Raw genomic sequence first — 26,959 nt, forward strand, 5'->3', positions numbered from 1 at the left:
TGACTCGTGTGTGACTCAGTGTGACTCCGTGTGTGACTCCGTGTGTGACTCCGTGTGTGACTCCGTGTGTGACTCGTGTGTGACTCTGTGTGTGACTCCGTGTGTGACTCCGTGTGTGACTCGTGTGTGACTCCGTGTGTGACTCGTGTGTGACTCTGTGTGTGACTCCGTGTGTGACTCTGTGTGTGACTCGTGTGTGACTCGTGTGTGACTCAGTGTGACTCCGTGTGTGACTCTGTGTGTGACTCCGTGTATGACTCGTGTGTGACTCTGTGTGTGACTCCGTGTGTGACTCCGTGTGTGACTCCGTGTGTGACTCGTGTGTGACTCCGTGTGTGACTCGTGTGTGACTCTGTGTGAGACTCCGTGTCTGTGTGTGACTCCGTGTGTGACTCCGTGTCCGTGTGTGACTCTGTGTGTGACTGTGTGTGACTCATGTGTGACTCCGTGTGACTCATGTGTGACTCATGTGTGACTCCGTGTGAGACTCATGTGTGTGACACATGTGTGACTCGTGTGTGACTCTGTGTGTGACTCCGTGTTTGACTCATGTGTGACTCCGTGTGTGACTCTGTGTGTGACTAGTGTGTGACTCGTGTGTGACTCAGTGTGACTCCGTGTGTGACTCCGTGTGTGACTCCGTGTGTGACTCCGTGTGTGACTCTGTGTGTGACTCCGTGTGTGACTCCGTGTGTGACTCGTGTGTGACTCCGTGTGTGACTCGTGTGTGACTCTGTGTGTGACTCCGTGTGTGACTCTGTGTGTGACTCGTGTGTGACTCGTGTGTGACTCAGTGTGACTCCGTGTGTGACTCTGTGTGTGACTCCGTGTGTGACTCGTGTGTGACTCTGTGTGTGACTCCGTGTCCGTGTGTGACTCCGTGTGTGACTCCGTGTCCGTGTGTGACTCCGTGTGTGACTCTGTGTGTGACTGTGTGTGACTCATGTGTGACTCCGTGTGACTCATGTGTGACTCCGTGTGTGACTCATGTGTGTGACACATGTGTGACTCCGTGTGTGACTCGTGTGTGACTCTGTGTGTGACTCCGTGTTTGACTCATGTGTGACTCCGTGTGTGACTCTGTGTGTGACTCCGTGTGTGACTCCATGTGTGACTCATGTGTGACTCTGTGTGTGACTCTGTGTGTGACTCCGTGTGTGACTCATGTGTGTGACAAATGTGTGACTCCGTGTTTGACTCATGTGTGACTCCATGCGTGACTCCGTGTGTGACTCCGTGTGTGACTCCGTGTGTGACTCATGTGTGACTGTGTGTGACTCATGTGTGACTCCGTGTGTGACTCCGTGTGTGACTCATGTGTGTGACACATGTGTGACTCCGTGTTTGACTCATGTGTGACTCCGTGTGTGACTCCGTGTGTGACTCCATGCGTGACTCCGTGTGTGACTCATGTGTGACTCATGTGTGACTCCGTGCGTAACTCCGTGCGTAACTCCGTGCGTGACTCATGTGTAACTCCGTGTGTGACTCCGTGCGCGACTCCGTGCGCGACTGCTGTGTGTGACTCATGTGTGTGACTATGTGTATGACTCATGTGTGACTCTGTGTGTGACTCCGTGGGTGACTCCGTGTGTGACTATACGTATGACTCATGTGTGACTCTGTGTGTGACTCCGTGTGTGACTCCATGTGTGACTCTGTGTGTGACTCGTGCGTGACTCCGTGTGTGACTCCGTGTGTGACTCCGTGTGTGACACATGTGTGACTCCGTGTATGACTCATGTGTGACTCTGTGTGTGACTCCGAGCGTGACTCCGTGTGTGACTCATGTGTGACTCCGTGTGTGACTCCGTATGTGACTCGTGTGTGACTCTGTGTGTGACTCCGTGTGTGACTCTGTGTGTGACTCGTGTGTGACTCGTGTGTGACTCCGTGTGTGACTCCGTGTGTGACTCGTGTGTGACTCGTGTGTGACTCGTGTGTGACTCGTGTGTGACTCCGTGTGTGACTCCGTGTGTGACTCTGTGTGTGACTCGTGTGTGACTCGTGTGTGACTCCGTGTGTGACTCCGTGTGTGACTCGTGTGTGACTCCGTGTGTGACTCTGTGTGTGACTCATGTGTGACTCGTGTGTGACTCAGTGTGACTCCGTGTGTGACTCCGTGTGTGACTCCGTGTGTGACTCCGTGTGTGACTCGTGTGTGACTCTGTGTGTGACTCCGTGTGTGACTCCGTGTGTGACTCGTGTGTGACTCCGTGTGTGACTCGTGTGTGACTCTGTGTGTGACTCCGTGTGTGACTCTGTGTGTGACTCGTGTGTGACTCGTGTGTGACTCAGTGTGACTCCGTGTGTGACTCTGTGTGTGACTCCGTGTGTGACTCGTGTGTGACTCTGTGTGTGACTCCGTGTGTGACTCCGTGTGTGACTCGTGTGTGACTCCGTGTGTGACTCGTGTGTGACTCTGTGTGAGACTCCGTGTCTGTGTGTGACTCCGTGTGTGACTCCGTGTCCGTGTGTGACTCTGTGTGTGACTGTGTGTGACTCATGTGTGACTCCGTGTGACTCATGTGTGACTCATGTGTGACTCCGTGTGTGACTCATGTGTGTGACACATGTGTGACTCGTGTGTGACTCTGTGTGTGACTCCGTGTTTGACTCATGTGTGACTCCGTGTGTGACTCTGTGTGTGACTCGTGTGTGACTCGTGTGTGACTCCGTGTGTGACTCCGTGTGTGACTCCGTGTGTGACTCCGTGTGTGACTCTGTGTGTGACTCCGTGTGTGACTCCGTGTGTGACTCGTGTGTGACTCCGTGTGTGACTCGTGTGTGACTCTGTGTGTGACTCCGTGTGTGACTCTGTGTGAGACTCGTGTGTGACTCGTGTGTGACTCAGTGTGACTCCGTGTGTGACTCTGTGTGTGACTCCGTGTGTGACTCGTGTGTGACTCTGTGTGTGACTCCGTGTCCGTGTGTGACTCCGTGTGTGACTCCGTGTCCGTGTGTGACTCCGTGTGTGACTCTGTGTGTGACTGTGTGTGACTCATGTGTGACTCCGTGTGACTCATGTGTGACTCATGTGTGACTCCGTGTGTGACTCATGTTAGTGACTCATGTGTGACTCCGTGTGTGACTCTGTGTGTGACTCGTGTGTGACTCGTGTGTGACTCAGTGTGACTCCGTGTGTGACTCTGTGTGTGACTCCGTGTGTGACTCGTGTGTGACTCGTGTGTGACTCCGTGTGTGACTTGTGTGTGACTCTGTGTGTGACTCCGTGTCCGTGTGTGACTCCGTGTGTGACTCCGTGTCCGTGTGTGACTCCGTGTGTGACTCTGTGTGTGACTGTGTGTGACTCATGTGTGACTCTGTGTGACTCATGTGTGACTCATGTGTGACTCCGTGTGTGACTCATGTGTGACTCCCTGTGTGACTCCCTGTGTGACTCCGTGTGTGACTCATGTGTGTGACACATGTGTGACTCCGTGTGTGACTCGTGTGTGACTCTGTGTGTGACTCCGTGTTTGACTCATGTGTGACTCCGTGTGTGACTCTGTGTGTGACTCCGTGTGTGACTCATGTGTGACTCTGTGTGTGACTCTGTGTGTGACTCCGTGTGTGACTCATGTGTGACTCTGTGTGTGACTCCCTGTGTGACTCCGTGTGTGACTCTGTGTGTGACTCTGTGTGTGACTCATGTGTGACTCCGTGCGTAACTCCGTGCGTGACTCATGTGTAACTCCGTGTGTGACTCCGTGTGTGACTCCGTGCGCGACTCCGTGCGCGACTGCTGTGTGTGACTCATGTGTGTGACTCTATGTGTATGACTCATGTGTGACTCTGTGTGTGACTCCGTGTGTGACTCCGTGTGTGACTATACGTATGACTCATGTGTGACTCTGTGTGTGACTCCGTGTGTGACTCCATGTGTGACTCGTGTGTGACTCATGTGTGACTCCGTGTGTGACTCCGTGTGTGACTCGTGTGTGACTCCGTGTGTGACTCGTGCGTGACTCGGTGTGTGACTCCGTGTGTGACTCCGTGTGTGACACATGTGTGACTCCGTGTATGACTCATGTGTGACTCTGTGTGTGACTCCGAACGTGACTCCGTGTGTGACTCATGTGTGAGTCACATGTGTGACTCCGTGTGTGACTCATGTGTGACTCCGTGTGTGACTCCGTGTGTGACTCATATGTAACTCTGTGTGTGACTCCATGTTTGACTCCGTGTGTGACTCATGTCTGACTCCGTGTGTGACTCCGTGTGTGACTCTGTGTGTGACTCCGTGTGTGACTCCGTGTGTGACTCCGTGTGTGACTCATGTGTGACTCATGTGTGTGACTCCATGTGTGACTCCGTGTGTGACTCGTTTGTGACTCGTGTGTGACTCGTGTGTGACTCGTGTGTGACTCGTGTGTGACTCGTGTGTGACTCGTGTGTGACTCCGTGTGTGACTCTGTGTGTGACTCGTGTGTGACTCGTGTGTGACTCCGTGTCTGACTCCGTGTGTGACTCCGTGTGTGACTCCGTGTGTGACTCGTGTGTGACTCGTGCGTGACTCGTGCGTGACTCGTGCGTGACTCCGTGTGTGACTCGTGTTTGACTCGTGTTTGACTCGTGTGTGACTCGCGCGTGACTCGTGCGTGACTCCGTGTGTGACTCGTGTTTGACTCGCGCGTGACTCGCGCGTGACTCGCGCGTGACTCGCGCGTGACTCTTGCGTGACTCTTGCGTGACTCGTGCGTGACTCGTGCGTGACTCCGTGTGTGACTCGTGTTTGACTCGTGCGTGACTCGTGCGTGACTCCGTGTGTGACTCCGTGTGTGACTCGTGTGTGACACGTGTGTGACTCGTGTGTGACTCGTGTGTGACTCGTGCGTGACTCGTGCGTGACTCGTGCGTGACTCGTGCGTGACTCGTGCGTGACTCGTGTGTGCTTGAGCCCAGATAAATGGAACATATTCACTTTGAGCTTATTATACTTGTGTCATAATTAAAGCTGGAACTCAACTATTTTCACCACAGAAAGTGTTTTGCAAAAGCAGAACTTTGTTAGAACCATAACATTTTAGTCAAGCGATCTTATTTTAGTCATTCTAATTTTGATTATTTGTTTGTTTATACCTGTTATTATTACTTATGTTAATATAAGTAATAGTTTTCCACCAATCAAACAGCTAAAAGAAGAAAAATCTGTAGAAAATAACAGGAAGTGACATCACACTGGGGACGCACGCTCATTCCTTACACATTTTATGCATTATTTACACAAAAAGCACTTTTTTGACCCTCTAAACATGAATTAAACAAAATAAAGGTGTTCTCATATTTTTCTAAATATATATATATCTAATATTATACATCTAAAACATTTGCTTTTCTGGGATAAAATACGTACGGCTATATTTTTTTATCAAAAGGTTTTAGATTAGATTATGACAGGACGGATGGGACAGGACAGATGGCACTGTCCGAGCCTCAGTGCTGCTGGAAGCGTCGCCTCATCATTTCAGAGAAACTCCACGGATCAATTCACGGTTTTTGAAATGAATAACCAAGAATATGAATAATTGTGGCTCCAAGTCAATATTGAAGCATTTTGCGATTGAATTATGACAACAAATGTATTCTTCAGTTTATTCCTGCAAATACTTAGAAGACAATAGACTTAAATTAAATGCTGCTGATAGGAAAAGTAGTATTGTTGCTCCATAACACAGGAGCTTGGTGGCTGAACGCTCTACCTCCTGCTGTGCTTTAAGAGACTCTTGGGGCCATCTAGAAGTGCTCTGTTTGGATGATATATTTGCTACAGCATCTTTAGTAAATCATTCGATTTTATTTGTAAAGGGCCTTGTGATTCTGATAGAAAATTCAATTCACCCTGGAGAGACAAAGAGACCACGAGAATGGACTGTTTAGCAAGCTTTATTTGCGAGTTATTTGGCGCTCAGACCCCGGCGGAAGACGTTGCAATCATGGGCACTCCATGATCTATTTGTATTAGATGTCTCCCCCCGGAGCCTGGAGGTGGTAGATGTGAAGAGGAGGTAGAGGATGAGGGGGATGTAGAGGAGGAGCTGGGGAGGCGGTGGGTCGCAGTACGGTTTGAGCGGTCGAGCCATCTGCCTGAGGCTTAAATGCAACCGCCTGGGCGCTGATTGTAGCGGGGAGGAGTCACTGAGAGCGTTGATTGGGGATGAGGAGCAGGTGCGAGCGCCATGGTACAGACGCCCCCTGACCTTTCACCCTCCTTCTTTGGCCAGGAAAAACTGCATAACCTCTTTGGGATAAGCGCAGAAACCTGGGAGAGCCCATGGTGAAGGAGGGATCTGACTCTCACAGACGGACAGGCGGGCGCCCGCTTGAGTGCGATGATGGCGCTGGGGAGAGGGGTCCTTCCATGGTGGACTTGACGTAGATGGATGGAGTTAGGTCTTCCAGGCTGAATTTACGCAGGCTTCATTTGAGGCACCAATTGCAATAATAATAATAATAGATATAGCCGCAAGCGGCAATGATCGGCCCTCGCCAAACCGCCGACACGCCGCAAGAGGACTTTACATCTACTGCTGAATCTGTGTCACATCTTCTCCCCTTTGTTTTACCATCAAAAAGCAATTTTATTTTGAATTCTTGGCAAAATGTGCGGCTTTGCAGAGACCGTGACTCTTCGAATAAAAAAGTGGATCACTTTTGATGGTCCACCCCTGAAGATGAGTCTCGCCAAATTTCAGGTTAATAGGGCTAACGCCCTGGGAGGAGTTTGTGAAAGTCTACAGTGTAAACATGTTCTGGCGATTTCCCCATTGGAATAACATGGGAGGTTTCTGTCATCGCTACAGCAAAGCCGTAACAATTATGACATGGGTCTCATTGACTTTTTTGATCGGGATGCCAAAATTGAATTTTGTGTCAAATTTCGTAAAAAATTCGCTAAACTAAATATTTTACCCTCCATATAAAATCTGTAGGGGGCGCTGTCGTGCCAAATTAATTAATTTCACTTCAAGTAAGTTTAGGGCAAAGAGTTTAACAACTGATTCTAATTTGACGCAATTTGGACTTTATCTGTGTAAACGGCAGCAAATTTAAAAGTTGGGAAATTTCTAAAATTCTAGCTTCAGTTTGCGGCTTCGCCGCTCAGAGACCGTGACAGATATCAAAGTAATTTTAATAAATTTTGATGTCCCACTCCTCAGCACCATTTTCACCAAATTTCAGCTTTTTAGGGCCAACGCCCTGAGAGGAGTAAAAGTACGACCTTTGGAAAAACTCCCGAGTCATGCTTAGCCATTTTTGAACCAATATGGCCGACATGTGGTTGGGCGGACGGCGTTGCAGTAATAATATTTTTTACTTCTCTTGTCACCATCTACCTCTGCGCCAAATTTCATGATTCTACGATCAGATTTTTTTTTGGTCATTTCCAATCTCTCAATGCATTTTTGGTACATTTGGGGGCGCTGATGCGCCAATTTTTTTTTATTTTAGAAAAAGGAGAAAACCAGAATGTAGAGGCACGAAAGAATGAAAGAAAGAAGGGATAATATTCCGATGCGAAAACAATGTTTCCCATTTTTCAAATATCATAAACTATACATTTTCGTATACTACCTCATGGTGTGGGTCCCTGGTCACTGACGGGTACTTTCATTAATTTTGAGTGGGCTCCGCCCACTTTGTGTTTTTGGCCCTGTAAACAGTAATAATGTTAAATTTTTGCATTACATGTTTATGTGCACGGAACATGCAAGAGATGGGGAACTTATTCATGAGCTACTTAGCTACTTAGCTCACAAAGCGCTTGTTTAGTGCGCAATCTTGCACGGGCTTCGCCCGTTTACAACGGTAATGTTCCATTTTTCTACTACTAATTAGTATGCGCGGGACGTGCATGAGTGGAGGAGTGCGTTAGTGAGTGTTTGGAAGTGGGCGAGCGCTTTGCGCACTTTCGCAGCCGTGCTTTGCACGGCCTTACGGAACTAATAGGCCTCTCGCTAGCTTGACTGATTGAAGGAGGTGGGGCCAGTAACAGCGTAAAACAAACTCTTAGACATGTTTTATTGTCTTATTACTTCTGTTTGATGTCTATTAGATTAATTGGCTCTAGTTTCATAGTAAAACACTGTAGAATATAAACCAGAAGGGGTTTTATTTTTAAGGCCTGATAGCAGATGTTCCGCGGCCCAGTGGTTGGGGACCCCTGTTCAAGAAAATGTGGTTTCAAGTGTTTGCCTAAGGGCACAAGGGCAGTTTAACTTAGTGCTGACCCAGACGTGCTCCGCTTCTGACAAGATCACGTGTTGTCACATGGATGATCACAAGGATAAAGTCATAAACGATGTCAAATGAAGTATAACGAATATGAAATGTCTTCAAAAGTTCATAAAAAAGTGCATACCTAGTGGACTGAGCCCTCTGAGGCCCCTGCTCTGAGGCCCCTGCTTTGTGAAGGTGGAGGCCCGTGCTCTGTGGAGGTGGAGGCCCCTGCTCTGCGGAGGTGGAGGTCCCTGCTCTGCGGAGGTGGAGGCCCCTGCTCTGCGGAGGTGGAGGCCCCTGCTCTGCGGAGGTGGAGGCCCCTGCTCTGCGGCGGTGGAGGCCCCTGCTCTGTGGAGGTGGAGGCCCCTGCTCTGCGGATGTGGAGGCCCCTGCTCTGCGGAGGTGGAGGCCCCTGCTCTGCGGAGGTGGAGGCCCCTGCTCTGTGGAGGTGGAGGCCCCTGCTCTGCGGATGTGGAGGCCCCTGCCTGTGGAGGTGGAGGCCCCTGCTCTGCGAAGGTGGAGGCCCCTGCCTGTGGAGGTGGAGGCCCCTGCTCTGTGGAGGTGGTCTGAGTCCCAGGACAGAGGGGCCCCTGCTCTGTGGCGGTGGCCCCAGTCCCAGGACAGAGGCGCAGCAGCAGACCTCAGGCACAGGATGAGTCTCTGACCTTGTACCTGTGTAATGGTCGCCCCGGTGATAGATGGTGTTGCCGTAGCGTCCGATGCTGGGGGGGGGGGCTGTCCACTGGCCCCAACACAGATAGATGGCCCTTTGTTTCCCTTTCACCTTCACACAGTAATTAATCTTGAGGATGAGTTCATGGAGGATGTGAGCGGATAAACCACCTCAGAGCCAGAACAAGATGTTTAAAGCACAAGCTTCTAAAGAGAGGACATTTGTCTCCGGTCAAACATCTGCTGCCCGTCCCTGTGCACTATTAATAATACAACTGTGCACTATTAATACAACTGTGCACTATTAATACAGCTGTGCACTATTATTACAACTGTGCACTATTAATACAACTGTGCACTATTATTAATACAACTGTGCACTATTAATATAACTGTGCACTATAACTGTGCACTATTAATATAACTGTGCACTATAACTGTGCACTATTAATACAACTGTGCACTATAACTGTGCACTATTAATATAACTGTGCACTATAACTGTGCACTATTAATATAACTGTGCACTATAACTGTGCACTATTAATACAACTGTGCACTATAACTGTGCACTATTAATACAACTGTGCACTATTAATACAACTGTGCACTATTAATACAACTATTCACTATTAATACAACTGCACTCTATTAATACAACTGCGCACTATTAATACAACTGTGCACTATTAATACAACTGTGCACTATTAACACAACTGTGCACTATTAACACAACTGTGCACTATTAATACAACTGTGCACTATTACACTATTAACACAACTATGCACTATTAATACAACTATGCACTATTAATACAACTGTGCACTATTAATACAACTGTGCACTATTAACACAACTGTGCACTATTATTACAACTGTGCACTATTACACTATTAACACAACTATGCACTATTAATACAACTGTGCACTATTACACTACTAACACAACTATGCACTATTAACACAACTATGCACTATTAATACAACTATGCACTATTAACACAACTGTGCACTATTAATACAACTGTGCACTATTACACTATTAACACAACTGTGCACTATTAATACAACTGTGCACTATTACACTATTAACACAACTATGCACTATTAATACAACTGTGCACTATTACACTATTAACACAACTGTGCACTATTAATACAACTGTGCACTATTACACTATTAACACAACTATGCACTATTAATACAACTATGCACTATTAATACAACTGTGCACTATTACACTCTTAATACAACTATGCAGTATTAATACAACTATGCACTATTACACTATTAATACAACTATGCAGTATTAATACAACTATGCACTATTAATACAACTGTGCACTATTACACTATTAATACAACTATGCAGTATTAATACAACTGTCCACTATTAATACAACTGTGCACTATTAATACAACTGTGCACTATTACACTATTAACACAACTATGCACTATTAATACAACTATGCACTATTAATACAACTGTGCACTATTACACTATTAATACAACTATGCAGTATTAATACAACTATGCACTATTACACTATTAATACCACTGTGCACCATTAATACCACTGTGCTTAATGCCTGAGCTGGGGCTGCTTCTGTCAGTAGGTTTAAAGCAGCACTATGTAACCTTCCTGCTGAGCGCCACCTGCTTTTCTCATAAAGATGATATTGCTTTGCCTGGAATGTTCCACTTTAAACTCATCTTTATTTTATTCTGTTACATTTACAGGCTATAATTACAAACTTGGTTTGATGGCGTCACCGGTTTGTCTCCATTTTGTGCTTTTCTGTGGAACATTCCAGCCAAAGAATGTACATCTCCATCGTTCCACCAGATAATGTAGTATTTTAATGTCTGAAAGTCCCTGTGTGGGTGAAACGTTGACCAGGGACACGTTTCTGTTCACTCTACTTACTTTAATTAACTTAATCTTAAGTTGATATAACGTTGTTTTATGACTGATTGATTTACTGTACGGATGACATTGTGATTGTGAATAGAATGATGTCCAATGATCCACTTATAGAGGATTCTCACACTCTCACATTCTCACACTGTTTGCACAAGAACACTGAAGTGATAGTTGTGCCAAATATGCAGATAATACTTTGTACAGTTCATTCAGGAATGAATGGAATGTGTTTCAAATGCAGCGCAACCAAATGATTTTCTTGTTGGTTTCTTTCAGTAAATAGTGCAAGCCAAAACCACTTTTATCCCTTTTATCCACTTTGTCAGGGTTTGATTCTCGGTTCAGACGTGTGGTTTAACAGTACAATATATATTCATGCTGATTGCTGGATGTCTTTACCAGAGTTTGACCTGAAAACACTGAGGGCGACTGCTCTTCTCACACTTCAGATGTTAATCCCCTCAGACGAGATCATTAAAACACAATAAAACATATCTAACACATTAAAACACATCTAATATTACATTGAGACATAAACTAAATGTCCCTGAACACACAAGGAGAGATGGTTGTTCGTGGGCAGTGATTATGTCTTGGTTTAAACCTGATTTGGCTGCAGGCGGCTCATCTGGGCTCAGGCTAATCCCTGGATGTGCAGCTCTGAGTGGGTTATAGACACATCCTTCTCCCGACAACATGAAGTGTGGGCCAAATCCAGGGAAATCACTGCACGGCAACAAACTCTCACTCACTCTGCTGAACCTTTTGATGTATCTGGTTGTTCAAATAGTTCAAAAACAAGTATCTACAAGTGAGTTATGAGCAGTGTTTATGTTTATGATGGTCAGTGGTTTCATTTGACCTCCTGCTGCCGCACTCCACTCACCACAAGAGCCAGTTTCTGTTCCTACTTTTTCTTTACAAACTCTTCCTCGACTGTGTTTCAAAAATATGTCAAATCCAAGCACTTGACCTGGATTCCACGCTCCGTCTTTTACAGAACGTTAGTTTTACACTCTTCCCTGGAGTTCCCAGCCTTTAGTAATTACACAACTAAATAAACTTGATAAGATAAGAAAATATATTCCTTTATTGTCCACACATGGGGAAATTTCATTGTTGCAACGCAGCAGATCCAGAGGAAAAAGACAGATGACTTATAGGAAGTTTAAAAAAAAAGAAACACTCTTAATAGAAGAACTCTTATAAACAAAACTCTTATAAACAAAAACTCCTATAGACAAAACCTCTCATTTCTTAATAAAGAATGGAGGGGAAAATAAAGATAAATGAAATAAAAACAGCTATTGTAAGACAAGATAATACTAATAATAATGGTCCAATAAACACTCTATTGACATCAGTTATAGGCACATGAATGTGACATGATTCAATGTAAAATGTTTGCCTTCTGCTCCGAACAATCCATTAGTCGAACTTTATCTGGTGATGGTGAGGTTATGGTTTATGCTTTATGGATATTTTTTTAAATTGTACATCATCCAGTCAATGTGGAAAAGTTATGTCATATTGTGTTTTTTATTCACTGTAAACCAATTTCCTTATGAGGACAAGAAAGGATCGACTACTACAACACAGCACTTTACTCTGGCTCTGGGGCTGCTCAGCATGAAGGAGACGTGATGCTTTTTTCAGGTGCTTAGTATTGATCTATAACATAATTTATCCATCATTTTACATTTAGTTCATTGTTGTTTATTCCTGCTCAAAACTGATAAGCTGCGCCTCTTCATATTGTTCTTTCACTGTAACAAGCAGCTGACATGTTACAGCTCTATCATGTCAAAGTTTCACATCCCTATATGTTCATATAAGTACAGGATGTAGGCGGGGACAGGGGGTAGGTGAAAACAGGACTTTTAGCATTAAAGGATTAAATCAAACATACATTAAAACAGATTTAATGTATGTTTCTGTTAGAGGCGCCCCCTGGTGTGAGGGTGTCGCAGCGCAGCCCCCTCTCTCCCTTCTGTGTCCCTCCTCTCCCCTGTGTCTCCTCTCTCCCCTCTCTGTCCCCTCTCTCCCCTCTGTGTCCCTCCTCTCCCCTCTGTGTCCCTCCTCTCCCCTCTCTGTCCCCTCCTCTCCCCTCTGTGTCCCTCCTCTCCCCTCTGTGTCCCTCCTCTCCCCTCTCTGTCCCCTCCTCTCCCCTCTGTGTCCCTCCTCTCCCCTCTGTATCCCTCCTCTCCCCTCTGTGTCCCCTCCTCTCCGCTCTGTGTCCTCTCCCCTCTGTGTCCCCTCTTCTCCCCTCTGTGTCCTCTCCCCTCTGTGTCCCTCCTCTCCCCTCTGTGTCCCCCCCTCTCCCCTCTGTGTCCCTCCTCTCCCCTCTGTGTCCCCTCCTCTCCCCTCTGTGTCCCCTCCTCTCCGCTCTGTGTCCTCTCCCCTCTGTGTCCCCTCTTCTCCCCTCTGTGTCCTCTCCCCTCTGTGTCCCTCCTCTCCCCTCTGTGTCCCCCCCTCTCCCCTCTGTGTCCCTCCTCTCCCCTCTGTGTCCCCTCCTCTCCCCTCTGTGTCCCTCCTCTCCCCTCTGTGTCCCCTCCTCCTCTCCCCTCTGTGTCCCCTCCTCTCCCCTCTGTGTCCCTCCTCTCCCCTCTGTGTCCCCTCCTCTCCCCTCTGTGTCCCTCCTCTCCCCTCTGTGTCCCCTCCTCTCCCCTTTGTGTCCCTCCTCTCCCCTCTGTGTCCCCTCCTCTCCCCTCTGTGTCCTCTCCCCTCTGTGTCCCCTCCTCTCCCCTCTGTGTCCCTCCTCTCCCCTCTGTGTCCCCTCCTCTCCCCTCTGTGTCCCTCCTCTCCCCTCTGTGTCCCCTCCTCTCCCCTCTGTGTCCCTCCTCTCCCCTCTGTGTCCCTCCTCTCCCCTCTGTGTCCCCTCCTCTCCCCTCTGTGTCCCTCCTCTCCCCTCTGTGTCCCCTCCTCTCCCCTCTGTGTCCCTCCTCTCCCCTCTGTGTCCCCTCCTCTCCCCTCTGTGTCCCTCCTCTCCCCTCTGTGTCCCTCCTCTCCCCTCTGTGTCCCCTCCTCTCCCCTCTGTGTCCCTCCTCTCCCCTCTGTGTCCCCTCCTCTCCCCTCTGTGTCCCTCCTCTCCCCTCTGTGTCCCTCCTCTCCCCTCTGTGTCCCCTCCTCTCCCCTCTGTGTCCCCTCCTCTCCCCTCTGTGTCCCTCCTCTCCCCTCTGTGTCCTCTCCCCTCTGTGTCTCTCTGGCTGCAGGTTTAATGTCTTTAGCAGCTGTTGAGGAAAAGCAGTCCAGGCGTGTGGCACATGCTCTGTTAGAACAAAGACAGCCCAGTCCCACACGAAAGGACCAAACTCCAACTGTTTTACTGCTTCATTTATTCTCTCATTTTGCTGCTCACGTTCAGATCTGAGTTTCTCCCGTTTGAAAACACATTTTTGGTTTGGAGTTAATGCTTGTGGTTTGTGTCTGTGACAGTGAGAAGAGCAGAGCCTTTTCCCCTTCTGAGGCTTTCAGAGACATGACAACACTTGACAAGGCACGCCCCCTTCAGGGAGAGCCACACCCCCTTCAGGGAGAGCCACGCCCCCTTCAGGGAGAGCCGCGACCCCTTCAGGGAGAGCCACGCCCCCTTCAGGGAGAGCCGTGACCCCTTCAGGGAGAGCCACGCTCCCTTTAGGGAGAGCCGTGGCCCCTTCAGGGAGAGCCACGCTCCCTTTAGGGAGAGCCGTGGCCCCTTCAGGGAGAGCCGTGACTCCTTTAGGGAGAGCCACGCCCCCTTCAGGGAGAGCCGTGGCCCCTTCAGGGAGAGCCGTGACTCCTTTAGGGAGAGCCACGCTCCCTTTAGGGAGAGCCGTGACCCCTTCAGGGAGAGCCACGCTCCCTTTAGGGAGAGCCGTGGCCCCTTCAGGGAGAGCCGTGACTCCTTTAGGGAGAGCCACGCCCCCTTCAGGGAGAGCCGTGGCCCCTTCAGGGAGAGCCGTGACTCCTTTAGGGAGAGCCACGCCCCCTTCAGGGAGAGCCACGCTCCCTTTAGGGAGAGCCGCGCCCCCTTCAGGGAGAGCCGTGACCCCTTCAGGGAGAGCCACGCTCCCTTTAGGGAGAGCCGTGGCCCCTTCAGGGAGAGCCACGCTCCCTTTAGGGAGAGCCGTGGCCCCTTCAGGGAGAGCCGTGACTCCTTTAGGGAGAGCCGCGCTCCCTTCAGGGAGAGCCGTGACCCCTTCAGGGAGAGCCACGCTCCCTTTAGGGAGAGCCGTGACCCCTTCAGGGAGAGCCGTGACTCCTTTAGGGAGAGCTGCGCCCCCTTCAGGGAGAGCCGCGCCCCCTTCAGGGAGAGCCGCGACCCCTCCAGGGAGAGCCGCGACCCCTCCAGGGAGAGCCGCGCCCCTTTCAGGGAGAGCCGCGCCCCCTTCAGGGAGAGCCGCGCCCCCTTCAGGAAGAGCCGCGCCCCCTTCAGGAAGAGAGCCGTGACCCCTTCAGGGAGAGCCGTGACTCCTTTAGGGAGAGCTGCGCCCCCTTTAGGGAGAGCCGCGCCCCCTTTAGGGAGAGCCGCGCAGGGAGAGCCTTGAGTCCTTCAGGGAGAGCCGCGCCCCCTTCAGGGAGAGCCGCGCCACCTTCATGGAGAGCCGCGCCCCCTTCAGGGAGAGCTGTGACTCCTTCAGGGAGAGCCGCGCCCCCTTCAGGGAGAGCCACGCCCCCTTCAGGGAGAGCTATGACTCCTTCAGGGAGAGCTTTGACTCCTTCAGGGAGAGCCGCGCCCCCTTCAGGGAGAGCCGTGACCCCTTCAGGGAGAGCCACGCCCCCTTCAGGGAGAGCCACGCCCCCTTCAGGGAGAGCCGCGACCCCTTCAGGGAGAGCCGCGCCCCCTCCAGCACATCTGGTTTCAATGAAGCTTCTCTTTCACACCGGTGCACGGCGCCCTCTAGTGGCACAAACAGAGATCAACCATAACATTTGGCCCTCAGGGGCCTCTTATGTGTGGTGCTCCTGATAAACGCGTCATGGGCCGCTGATAATTGGCCAATCAGCTTTTGGGTTGTCCTGCAGATCCATTAATGTCCCTGTCCCTGGTCCGTCCCTGGTGTACTAAAGTCACATTTTAGGTTGGGTGATATTATAATACTAATGATACTGATAAGAATATAAACTACTGGTAACAAACCAAATGTACAGTATTGGCTGAACAACAGAACAAAACTGTCAGTGAAAATGGACATAGTTGACCTGTCATTAAAGAGACATGTGTTATGAAGTGTCCATGAGTCCAGACAGAGGGACAATGTCCCACTTTTGCACAAACGCCACACAAATGGTATGAAATGGTAATGTTTCCATAGAAAACGACATATTCCTTGCAAAAAACACAACCTGAGCCTCTTTCTGGGTGAAATATGATCTATTTCTATTCCAAACTCTTTGTATTCATCATCCAGTCTGATACAAAAGTTAGTGCAGCTTTAAACTCTTGTAAAGTGTGATTATAATGTAATGTAATCAGTCTAAAAGCCCCAATGTAAGGTTTGCTTTCATTTTTGTTAAAACACAGACTATTGTTAGAATTAAACTAATTATAGCGGCTTCCGTGTGGAAAAGGAAGAGACTCATTTATATTTTCCAGCCTGGAGCCATTTTGTTTAATTTGGTTAAGTGCTCTCGCTGCTGCTGCTCATATAATCTGATCATTAGCAGAAAACTAATTAACTTTGGCAAATATGTGATCCTGGATTCATGTTGGTTCAGAAAGGTTATTGCTCTCACTGGAAACACTGGAGAGTTTGATAACATTTGTCTATTGGCCCCACTGCAATGCCTAATGTTAAATGTTGCCATCTATATTTAATCATAGAATAAGTATGAATGATTCTGTGACGTCATCAAATACAAACACAATGAGAGATTATATAAAGGGACAATGTACAATCACAATGTACAGTTTAGACACGAACACGCCAACAACACACGTGATGTAACACCGCGTGCATCATGGAATCTGACCCTCAACCATCGACTAGCAACACAACTGCACATTAGCATTAGCATTAGCATTAGCATTAACATTTAACTTTTCACCGTTTCCTCAAATCTTTGATAAGCAAAAGAACATCATTGTGCTTCATTGTCACTTTAGGCTGTTGTATAAAATAGGTTAAAATGAGAATGTATGAAAAAAAAACACCCAAAGCATTTCAGTCACATGATTTTAGTTAAGGTAAGGACACCGTTTAACTAGAGGGTTTAGAGGACGGGTTTAGAGGACGGGTTCAGAGGACGGGTTCAGAGGGGTTTAGAGGACGGGTTCAGAGGGGTTTAGAGGACGGGTTTAGAGGACGGGTTCAGAGGATGGGTTTAGAGGACGGTTTAGAGGTCGGGTTTAGAGGACGGGTTCAGAGGACGGGTTCAGAGGGGTTTAGAGGACGGGTTCAGAGGGGTTTAGAGGACGGGTTTAGAGGACGGGTTCAGAGGATGGGTTTAGAGGACGGTTTAGAGGTCGGGTTTAGAGGACGGGTTTAGAGGACGGGTTCAGAGGGGTTTAGAGGACGGGTTTAGAGGACGGGTTCAGAGGGGTTTAGAGGACGGGTTTAGAGGACGGGTTCAGAGGATGGGTTTAGAGGACGGTTTAGAGGACGGGTTCAGAGGGGTTTAGAGGACGGGTTTAGAGGACGGGTTCAGAGGACGGGTTTAGAGGACGGGTTAAGAGGACGGGTTCAGAGGACGGGTTTAGAGGATGGTTTAGAGGACGGGTTTAGAGGACGGTTTACAGGACGGGTTTAGAGGACGGGTTTAGAGGACGGGTTGGTTTAGAGGACGGGTTTAGAGGACGGGTTTAGAGGACGGGTTTAGAGGACGGGTTTAGAGGACGGGTTCAGAGGACGGTTTAGAGGACGGGTTCAGAGGACGGTTTAGAGGACGGTTTAGAGGACGGGTTTAGAGGACGAGTTTAGAGGACGGGTTCAGAGGATGGGTTCAGAGGACGGCTTTAGAGGACGGGTTCAGAGGACGGGTTTAGAGGACGGGTTCAGAGGACGGTTTAGAGGACGGTTTAGAGGACGGGTTTAGAGGACGGATTTAGAGGACGGGTTCAGAGGGGTTTAGAGGACGGGTTTAGAGGACGGGTTCAGAGGACGGTTTAGAGGACGGGTTTAGAGGACGGGTTTAGAGGACGGTTTACAGGACGGGTTTAGAGGACGGGTTGGTTTAGAGGACGGGTTTAGAGGACGGGTTTAGAGGACGGTTTACAGGACGGGTTTAGAGGACGGGTTGGTTTAGAGGACGGGTTTAGAGGACGGGTTTAGAGGACGGGTTCAGAGGACGGGTTCAGAGGACGGATTTAGAGGACGGGTTCAGAGGGGTTTAGAGGACGGGTTTAGAGGACGGGTTCAGAGGACGGTTTAGAGGACGGGTTTAGAGGACGGGTTTAGAGGACGGGTTTAGAGGACGGTTTACAGGACGGGTTTAGAGGACGGGTTGGTTTAGAGGACGGGTTTAGAGGACGGGTTTAGAGGACGGGTTTAGAGGACGGGTTCAGAGGACGGTTTAGAGGACGGGTTCAGAGGACGGCTTTAGAGGACGGCTTTAGAGGACGGCTTTAGAGGACGGGTTTAGAGGACGGGTCTAGAGGACGGGTTTAGAGGACGGGTAAAGAGGACGGGTTTAGAGGACGGGTTTAGAGGACGGGTTGGGCCACAGTTTGCTCAGGTTTTGTTGCAGCTGCTGCAGTGTCAACACTGAGGAGGCTGTGAACGTTAAACACTCTGGTGCCATATGGTCCCTCGTCCTGCACTTTCAGAAAGACACGTGGAGAATCATGAGTGGAAAGAGAAACTAGAGTTGTATAAAAGTATTTTGCAATAATTAACATAAACCTGAAAGATATCACATTTTTATTATATGAATAGTCTAGAAATATGTGATGATGAAAACTTTGAAGCATATTCTCAGTATTATGTATTTTCATTCATTACTTTTCTACCGCATGTTCCTGTTAGAGTCACGATCCCAGTGACTCTGGACGGGGCGCAGCCTGGACGGGGACGGGGCGCAGCCTGGACGAGGCAGGGACCAGCTCGTCACAGGGTTAACACAGAGACAGAGACAGAGACATGCAGGTGATTGGAGCCTGTCTGGGCCTTGGGCGGGGTGCACCCTGGACGGGGACGGGGTGCACCCTGGACGGGGACGGGGCTCAGCCTGGACGGGGCGCAGCCTGGACGGGGCGCAGCCTGGACGGGGCAGGGACCAGCTCGTCACTGGGTTAACACAGAGACAGAGACATGCAGGTGATTGGAGCCTGTCTGGGCCTTGGGCGGGGCGCAGCTTGGACGGGGCGCAGCTTGGACGGGGCGCAGCTTGGACGGGGCAGGGACCAGCTCGTCACAGGGTTAACACAGAGACACAGAAACAACCTTTCACTCTCACATTCATTCTTCATGTGCCCGGGAATTGAACTCATGATCTCCTTATTGGGACGCAAGAGCTCTTGTGGAGTTTTTCTACAAAAGTGTTTTTTATAAGTTATCTGTTTTTTATTATATACTTATGTACCTACCCTGTGTTGCAACACTGGAATTTCCTCTTTGTGGGACAAATAAAGGCTTATCTTATCTTAACTATAATGAATTGTAATGAACTGAAAAAGGGAAACATATTCAAACATTCAACAACAAACCTTTCTGCACATCCCAGTCATTTCTGCAAAGACCCTTGAAATATTGTTGTATTATTATCTATTTTACAAAAGTACTCTGCTCCAGTGGCCAAGGTTTGTATATAGTAAATACATTTTTTTTTGACAATTTCAGGTCGGAGAGTGTTTTTTTTAAGTTTAATCAACTGTTTTTCTCTTCCGCCCTTCTCTTGTACCACGAGCCAACAGTCAGTGCAGTCTAGCGCCCCCTTCTGGACTGAGCCTAATGGTCCATCTGCAGATATAATACTGTGCTGCAGATATAATACTGTGTATAATACTGTGCTGCAGATATAATACTGTGCTGCAGATATAATACTGTGTATAATACTGTGCTGCAGATATAATACTGTGCTGCAGATATAATACTGTGTATAATACTGTGCTGCAGATATAATACTGTGCTGCAGGTATAATACTGTGCTGCAGGTATAATACTGTGTATAATACTGTGCTGCAGATATAATACTGTGCTGCAGATATAATACTGTGTATAATACTGTGCTGCAGGTATAATACTGTGTATAATACTGTGCTGCAGATATAATACTGTGCTGCAGATATAATACTGTGTATAATACTGTGCTGCAGATATAATACTGTGCTGCAGATATAATACTGTGTATAATACTGTGCTGCAGGTATAATACTGTGTATAATACTGTGCTGCAGATATAATACTGTGCTGCAGGTATAATACTGTGTATAATACTGTGCTGCAGGTATAATACTGTGCTGCAGATATAATACTGTGTATAATACTGTGCTGCAGGTATAATACTGTGCTGCAGGTATAATACTGTGTATAATACTGTGCTGCAGATATAATACTGTGCTGCAGATATAATACTGTGTATAATACTGTGCTGCAGGTATAATACTGTGCTGCAGATATAATACTGTGTATAATGCTGTGCTGCAGGTATAATACTGTGCTGCAGGTATAATACTGTGTATAATACTGTGCTGCAGATATAATACTGTGCTGCAGATATAATACTGTGTATAATACTGTGCTGCAGGTATAATACTGTGCTGCAGGTATAATACTGTGTATAATACTGTGCTGCAGATATAATACTGTGCTGCAGATATAATACTGTGTATAATACTGTGCTGCAGGTATAATACTGTACTGCAGATGCATCATTAGAGCAGTGAAACTGTGATCGTTTTGGGTAAGTTGATGTCGTAATAGAAAGCAGCTAATTACCATCAAAGTCTAACATAAAAATACATGCTCCAGATCATCTGTAGATGACACATTTAGGGTTAAAAGTGGTAAAACGAAGGAAACTAATGGTTGAAAATTAGCCACGTGCTGTTTTTCATTTCGTTTGTCTTTATTCTCCAACTATTGTGGATGTTGTATAAGGTTTATATTATTGTATTGTGTATTTACCATATCATTTGACTTGTAATCGTGTATATCTTGTGGTCTTAAATACGACCCGACACAACCCCGTGAATCCTCTGAGTCTGAGGTGAAAGCGTGATGCTCTCCTCTGTGCAGCAGGTGGCGCTGTAACACAGTTTCCTCTGAGAACTGTTGGGAACGTTTTGTTTTTTTCACTTAAGCTCAGTAATAATATTACTCACCTCTAGGGGGCGCTCGTGTCTTCTGCACAAATGACCACAGAACTGCACTGATCTCACACTAACCGCCTCTTGTAAAACTGTTTTGTATCAGATATTCCCCAATAAATGCAATAAAACACACACACTTATTGTGAATTAGGGAGACAAGACGAGCTTTTATCCACTCATTTTGTCACGTTATTGTAATTCCTGAGCTGTAATTTATGCTTATTCCTTCCAGATCCAAACGAGGGGCGTTGTTGCCCTTTGACCTCTCCACAGCTGTAAATGTCATGTCTCCCGGTGGGAAGAACGACCAATCACATCCACCACTGGCCTCTCTGTGCACATGCCTCCACGTATGTCTGAGGATTCAGGTGAGCAACGGTTTTCATGCAATAAAACTGTGTAAAAAGGATCAAATAATTTGTCACAGATTCAGCTGGACAAATATAATAGTCTAATTACTCCATAGTTTTTTTTGAATGGAAAATAACAACAACAGAGTGTTTTTGTCTCTATAATAGAACAATTAATTACAATAGTTAATGAATCATGTCATTAAGATGAGGTGATAACAACTGATAAAATTAGCATTATAAATGTGAGTTAAAGACATAAAACTTAGATTAATGATGCCAGTCTTAAAGGAGACATATTATACTTTTGGTACTTAGCGTTGAACTAAAACATAAGAATCATCATTTTACATTTTGTTCATTGTAAACCGTAATATTGATCTAATTCAGCTCCATAACAGATTTTTATTCAAGCGTTTTTATTGTTGAAATATGTCTAAAAGAAAGGGCGGAGACAGGATCAGGGGCCTCAGGGGCCTCAATATGTGTCGTGTCGGCGTCATTCGTCCAGGAGAGTTCCAGTGTAGAAAAAGGTTCAGTTGTATCGTCTGGACAAAGTTTTAGCAAAAACAAGACGTTTCGACTCTTGGATGAGAGTCATTGAGACTCTGGATGAGAGTCATTGAGACTCTGGATGAGAGTCATTGAGACTCTTGGATGAGAGTCATTGAGACTCTGGATGAGAGTCATTGAGACTCTGGATGAGAGTCATTGAGACTCTGGATGAGAGTCATTGAGACTCTTGGATGAGAGTCATTGAGACTGGATGAGAGTCATTGAGACTCTAGATGAGAGTCATTGAGACTCTGGATGAGAGTCATTGAGACTCTTGGATGAGAGTCATTGAGACTCTGGATGAGAGTCATTGAGACTCTAGATGAGAGTCATTGAGACTCTTGGATGAGAGTCATTGAGACTCTAGATGAGAGTCATTGAGACTCTAGATGAGAGTCATTGAGACTCTGGATGAGAGTCATTGAGACTCTTGGATGAGAGTCATTGAGACTGGATGAGAGTCATTGAGACTCTAGATGAGAGTCATTGAGACTCTGGATGAGAGTCATTGAGACTCTGGATGAGAGTCATTGAGACTCTTGGATGAGAGTCATTGAGACTCTTGGATGAGAGTCATTGAGACTCTGGATGAGAGTCATTGAGACTCTGGATGAGAGTCATTGAGACTCTGGATGAGAGTCATTGAGACTCTTGGATGAGAGTCATTGAGACTCTGGATGAGAGTCATTGAGACTCTGGATGAGAGTCATTGAGACTCTGGATGAGAGTCATTGAGACTCTTGGATGAGAGTCATTGAGACTCTTGGATGAGAGTCATTGAGACTCTGGATGAGAGTCATTGAGACTCTGGATGAGAGTCATTGAGACTCTTGGATGAGAGTCATTGAGACTCTTGGATGAGAGTCATTGAGACTCTTGGATGAGAGTCGAAACGTCTTCATCTACATTAGGATCAAACATGAATCAAATCAAACCCTGAGTCAGATGATGATGATGAGGATGATGAGGAGGAGGATGATGAGGATGATGATGAGGATGATGAGGAGGATGAGGATGATGATGATGATGAGGAGGATGATGAGGAGGATGATGAGGATGATGATGAGGATGATGATGAGGATGATGATGAGGATGATGATGAGGATGATGATGATGATGATGAGGAGGATGAGGATGATGATGATGATGAGGAGGATGATGAGGAGGATGATGAGGATGATGATGAGGATGATGATGAGGATGATGATGATGATGAGGAGGATGATGAGGATGATGATGAGGATGATGATGAGGAGGAGGAGGAGGAGGATGATGAGGATGATGATGAGGATGATGATGAGGATGATGATGAGGATGAGGAGGATGATGAGGATGATGATGAGGATGATGATGAGGAGGAGGAGGAGGAGGAGGAGGAGGAGGAGGAGGAGGAGGAGGAGGAGGAGGAGGAGGAGGAGGATGATGATGATGATGATGTTATAACAAAAACCCCATGAAATTAAACTTTGTTGAATTTGCCATTTACTGACATCGGATGTGTTAATTCAAAGGACAAATCACCTTTCAATAAAGATTTTTTTTTCTTTTTATTCAAAGTAGTAATACTTATGTGATATTACAGGCCTATTGTATGTGTCCAATAACCATTATATTATAAATAAATAAGTAAAAACAATAATCATGCATGTGTAAAGAGAACAAGAGAACGTCAGTACTTCTTCGTGCAGGTAATTGGATAAGTACAGTAAGTAAATGTACTTTCATATGAGATGCAGCATGTCAGGACGTTGTCATAATCTGTTTTTTAAGCCCTCATAATCTTCTAGTTCCGGAATTAGTCCAGCATTTTGTCCGGTTCTTGGTATTTGTTTGAAACAAATATAAAAAGAACCTTTGTGTATTGTACTATACATTAGAGTACAATCTGAGTCCATGCATCCAGTTTTCTAATCAACTGAAGTGAAGCTTTCAGAACTGTTTCCACTTGTATTTTATTAAATTGATCAATTACCATGAAGAACTGTTATCTCCAGCTCCCAATATTTGCCCCTGGTAATCGAGCACAAAGTATTGATCTTCAGTATAGTACAGTATAATGGGAGCTGTTTTGACTCTTATTATATCAGATTATTGCAGCCTTTCACAAATTAAGCGATGGGACCAGGGACGCTTTTCTCTCCATCAATTCCTCTGTGTTTCTAGTTTTCGAGCTTTATTATAGTCAGAGCTGTATTTTCGGGTCGTACCGTGACACGTTTGGGCTTCCACCCTCCTCAATCTGCATCTGTGTTTGTTGCATTTAGTGCTGAGTCGGGGCTGGAGCTGATCGAAGTTTGATTAATGAAGTTTGTGGCTTAAGTATTCGCTGCTGTTGGAGTCTTCCTGGGGCTGCTCGGGGCCCTCTTCCCAGCGCCTGGTGTGGGTCTGTGTGGAAGTTGTGTGGGCACCCTCTGGATTGCCTCAGCGCCGGCGCATGCCGGACCCTGTTATCCAGCTATCCATCTGTGTTATTGATTTTTCTCCCTCTTTGTAGAGTTTCATCTTTCCTCCACTTTTCTGAGGAGCGCTGGTGAGGAGAGCGAGGCGGGGCGGGGCAGAGATTTGAGAGCTGCGGGGTTCATGGGGGTGTGTGTGGGGGTGTGTGTGGGTGTGTGTGTGGGGGTGTGTGTGGGGGTGTGTGTGGGGGTGTGTGTGGGTGTGTGTGTGGGGGTGTGTGTGGGGGGGTCTCGGCCCGGACTGTGGGCTGTGGAGCAGAGCGAGGCCCACTCTGAAGTGCTCCTCTCTCTCTTTCTTCGCTCTGTGCTTTCTCCTGGGACCCCCCCCCCCCCTCCTGCTTCTGGCCCTGCACACTCCCCCCCCCCCCCCCCCCCCCCCCCCCTCCTGCTTCTGGCCCTGCACACTCTCCCCTCCCCCCTCGCCTCTCGCTCCGTCCGCCTGCCTGCCGTCTCTCCCTCCCGGGGGGCCCGGCCAGTGCTGCCGGCGCAGCCGTGATTTGCAGGAGATTTGTCTAAGTGAGAAGCAATTAGTGCGTCTAAGCACCGCTAATGTATGCATGCTGAGGCCGCGCTGCCCCCCGCTTGATGGTGCCAGTGCAGACCAGGGCACCACTGACGCCTCTGCCCCTCCTGTTCTCTTCAGACGACCTGGCTCTTTCTCATTTTATTAGCGCTGTAATGAGTTGACCTGGTGCTTTTAGTTCATGTTTAGCCCTAGACCCGAGGTGGGCTCTGGACGCAGTTCCCTCTCCATGGTTTTGTATTAAGAAAGAGTCCTCATGGATACATTTGTAGTGAAGTAAACATGTTTACAGCCTAGTACAAAAACAGCTCTGTCCCTAAGGCTATAGGTCCATCCATAATGTGCAGAGGGGGGATTTTTGATTAAGCAATCTGTTAATGTGAGTCACATATCCGAGACAAAATTGTGCCTTTATTTCCTTGTCTTTATGTCTTTGCACCTCGTATTGTAAGTATAACAGTATTTTCCATGCAATTTGATTCAGTCTCATAGTAACACGATTGTGTAAGTGCTGATCATTCACCACACAGACCTGAATGATGTGAGGATCTTCTCCTACGTGTTTTTCCACCGTAGATTTCATGAAATGGAAATTTAAGAGGTGAAGTAAAGCCTCATTTGGCTGCGCTCCTTAATCTACACACTTCTGCACAAACGCACCGCCGCCACATCACAAACGCGGCACAACAAAGTGGAACAGCGGTGGGTGGGAGGAGGCTCCCTCTGAACCCTGTGGCGTGGAAAGCCGCGCGCGCGCGCACGAGGGGGACAAATCCCCAACTACTTCACGGTGAACTTTGCCCTTTCCTTGCACGTTACTTCTCTCCCGCTAACGACCAAAACAAGATTAAGCACGCTCGTCTTCACGCCGCGCTGACTGCCTTCCAATCGGGATCCCATGCGCTTGTCTGTGGGTGGGTTTTTTTTTGGAATCGCGGAGCTCGTTAATTAAAGATAGGCTAATTACTGGCGCTTCTTAGCCTCAGCTTTTGCGGCGCCGATAAGAGGATAATCCGGGAGAGAGGAGCGGGAGATCGAAAGCAGAGCCCCGGAAGACCGTGCTTCCCCTGCTCCAATGGGCTGCCAGAATTACCCCACTCACCGCCTCTCCCTCCTCGCCCCGCCACGTCCTGGGCCTCTTGATCTAGTAACCAGAGAGACTATAGAATATTCAAGCCGCCTGCACTTCACGAGGAAGACTATGCGAAAAGCTCAAAGACGTTTTCGCCGCTGCGTCTTCAGATTGTCCACAGCAGCTTCATCCACCAGTGACTAATTATCAGGAGGGATGTGTAGGGGAGGACTTGTTGGGCACTGTTCACTATCGAAGGAAAAAGCTGCATAATATCAACTAGAAGCGCACCTACCTTGGGATTGTCACATATTTTGTTGTTGTATTAATAAATCTCTCTTGTTTCCACTTAAGCAAATGCATTTACAAACCAGCTCACACACATCAGATGGATTACCTGGCTATCCCTCATGTGTTTGGGGCGCCTAGTTTGTCACGGAGTTAGCCATTAGCATTTTCTGGACTGTTCCCATATGCTGGGGAGGCACAGATCTATAATTCAGGGGTGGCAGATGTCCTCATGCATTATTCATCCGCGCTGGTCTTTGCCGTGGAGCTGCGGACGGGGCCATCACAAGGGCCCCGCACATCCAGGGTCCTCTCCGCTGACCTGTGCGTGCACTTTCCGGCTCCTACATCAGATGAACAGCAGTTTCTCGGAAAAACGTGGGGATGGGGCCTCGCGAGAAAGTAGTGTAGCGTACTGGGCTGATGAGGCTGACTCTGATTTCTATTTCGCTGATCAATATTGTCAAGTCGTCAGTGATAGAGCGATCCAGCAGTTGAATGGATGATAAAGAAAGTACTGTAGAGGATCTGATCATTTCATGCTGTACAATTAGCCTGTTGGTCGTCTCTTCTTGGCATATTATGTCTCTTGGCCACTTACGGGGATGTTCATGTTTTGTACTCGGCCGTTTGGAGTTAACAACGTGAAAAATAGTCAAACTTTTG

This window comes from Eucyclogobius newberryi, unplaced genomic scaffold, assembly GCF_026437365.1.
Source record: "Eucyclogobius newberryi isolate DKJ021-1_F unplaced genomic scaffold, fEucNew1.0.hap1 SCAF_17, whole genome shotgun sequence".
NCBI lineage: Eukaryota > Metazoa > Chordata > Actinopteri > Gobiiformes > Gobiidae > Eucyclogobius > Eucyclogobius newberryi.